Source organism: Austrofundulus limnaeus, unplaced genomic scaffold (genome assembly GCF_001266775.1).
Source record: "Austrofundulus limnaeus strain Quisiro unplaced genomic scaffold, Austrofundulus_limnaeus-1.0 Scaffold8, whole genome shotgun sequence".
Taxonomy (NCBI): Eukaryota; Metazoa; Chordata; class Actinopteri; order Cyprinodontiformes; family Rivulidae; genus Austrofundulus; species Austrofundulus limnaeus.
This window is the reverse complement of record NW_013952410.1, coordinates 5689843-5692551: the sequence shown is the minus strand read 5'-3', so window position 1 is coordinate 5692551 and position 2709 is coordinate 5689843. Positions and strand designations below refer to the sequence as shown.

Below are 2709 nucleotides of genomic sequence, written 5' to 3'. Positions count from 1 at the left end.
GCTCTTCTAGGTGGCCTCCACCAGGTGGAAGCCTCCGTTCTCCTCTCTCAGCTTCTCCCTCTTCCTGGCCTGAACAAGACCGTAGACCACTGCTCCCAGGGTGTTCCTGTTCAGACTGAATCCCCGCCCACTGCTGCGCTCCACGAAACTGGACCGCTCATCTCAACTGCTCATGAAGTAAGTACGGACTTTGCCGTGGCGCTCACTGATCCCTTTGACATAAATGTCCCCTCTGAGCTGCCGTGGGAAGCCTCGCTCCATTAGAATACAGCTGGTGGATTCTGGGACAAGGACCCTCCCTTTGACTCTGGTGCTCTCCATCCGGTTCGCCATGTTCACCGACAGGCCCCAGATATCGTACTGAGGTTTGGTGGCGCAGATCACACCTGCAATCACTGGGCTGTGGGCGAAACAGATTCTGAGCTGGAACTGGTTTCCAGTCTGGGTGTTGATGTGTTTCAGACTCTCCTGCATGGCCAGAGCAAACAGCATCAACTCACTCAGGTGACTCCAGCTGTCCTCACAGTCCTGTTCATCAGGTGAGAGGCCTGAAGCTGCCATGTAGGAACTGCCGATGGTTTTTATCTTCTCCACTTCCTGGAAGTAACACTCCTCCAGCAGCTCGTCAAAGTCACTGATGATCTGATTGAGGAGGCGGAGGCATTCGACGTGCTGATGGAGGAGTTCTTTCTGCTCGTAGAAATCAGAGAATCCCGGCAGAGACGCGAACAGGACACCAACAAGCTCGTATGACTGAGAGTACAACTCATCATTGGGGTCTCTTTCCAGGAAGTGCTGTGCCACATGAGTTGGCAAGATGTTGAGCAGCAGACACTCATTGTGTTCCCTCTGCTCCTTCATGTCCTCCACCTCCTCGCGGAAGGTGGTTCTTAAAGAGACAGAGGCCAATTTCAAGGCATTTAGAAGAGGAAGTGATGAGAAGATAAGTTTATTTTCTATTTAAACATACAGTAAAAACAGCATTTTAATTGCAACTAAAGATATAGTTACTTTATTTTGGTATAGTATTTAAATGTATGCCTGAGAAACATAATATTGCCCATTTAAGCACTTTGGTTGGCTTTATGCTGTTTTAAGTGCTTCATAAATAAAAGTGGTATGGTATGGTATGGTATGGTTTGGTATAGTATGGTATGGTATGGTATGGGTATGGTATGGTCAAACTACCTCACTTTGTCCTCTCTGACTTCACTTCCCTGTGCTGTACCTCTGATCTCATTCCTAAGCTTATCCATCTGTGTCTCTCCCAAGGAGATCCTTGACATCTTCAGCTCTGACACTTCCAGGTCTGTCTCCTGTCTTTTTGTCCATGTCTCTGTCTCCACACTGTACAACATGGTTACTCTCTAGTAAACCTTTCATTTAATCTTTGCTGCTACACTTTGTCACAAATCATCTGACACTCCGTCCTACCTGGGCTTTCTTCTTAACTTCCTTACCACACTTCCTGTTTTCCTGGACAGTTAACCTGACTTTGAGGTCCTGGACCTTTGTGACCTCTGGTCCTTGTAGCCTCACTGTTCCACCTGCCTCCCTCTCATTCACACACATCTACTCTGTCTTGTTACAGCTGACCATCATTCCTCATATCTCCACCTCTCCAAGTTCTCTTCCACCTGTTCTCACCACAGATTATGATGTCATCTGCAAACATCAAAGTCCACAAGAATTCCTGCCTGACTTCGTCGGTTAGCTTGTTCATCACCAGAGCAAACAAAAAGGGGCTCAGAGCCGGACCTTGATGCAGCCCCACCTCCACTTTGAAGCTATCGGTCACTCCTACAGCACATGGTAAAAGGTAAATGGACTGAACTAATATAGCGCCTTATCAAGTCCACATGGACCTCAAAGCTCTTTACACTTCAATCATTCACTCATTCACACACCACACTGTAGCCACAGCTGCTTTGGGGCACACTGACAGAGGTGGGGCTGCCATGCACCGGTGCCACCGGACCCTCTGACCACCATCAGTAGGCTAGGTGGGTGAAGGCACATCTACTGTCCTACTGTCCTCTGTACCAGTCTAATATACATTCATGCTACTTCAGATTTCTTCATACATCACCACAGATGCTGCCTCGGCACCGTGTCTTTTTCTAAATCCACAAGGACATAATGCAGTTGTATTACCAATGTCTTGTTTGGTTTAATAAACAAACTAACACTGGATACTTAGGCCATTTGGTGTCAAATGTTTTCTTCAGACTTCTAGTTTATAAGCAGAAAAAATGCTATCATATAAATGTTCAAGTTTGTTTTGATCAAGAAAGTTTGAAGAGTATTCTGTGTTTGTTCCTATTGCTGGCAAAGAAATGCACGTACATTAAAACATTTAAGAGAGACAGAATCCTTTTCATTAACATAAACAGTTTTTTAAGGGGGGGAGACACTCCAGCACATTTGAAATTAATTTGGCCTCTAATTTAAAAACACTACACAGTCCAGTGTTTTGGGAAGACCTTATACCCCCCATACCCTCACCTTTCTCAAGTATTTTTGATTTATTATTCCTAAACCCAATAATAAATTTTAATTCATAGCAGAAAGTAATAAAAATTGATAGGTTATTGTGACCTGGTAAATAATGTTCAGGCTGAAACACATAGTAATGACTAGGGCTGTGTATTGGCAAGAATTTGGCGATACGATACATATCATAACAGAGGGGTCACAATACGATATATC

General features: G+C 44.9%; 1 protein-coding gene and 1 pseudogene across 3 annotated transcripts in view; both read right to left on the bottom strand.

The window, feature by feature from the left end:
* The window catches only part of shroom2a (shroom family member 2a), a 68678-nt gene that overhangs the window by 32829 nt on the left and 33140 nt on the right, over positions 1–2709 (bottom strand). The window lies entirely within an intron of this gene.
* LOC106512415 (adenylate cyclase type 8 pseudogene) lies at positions 75–873 on the bottom strand (annotated as a pseudogene).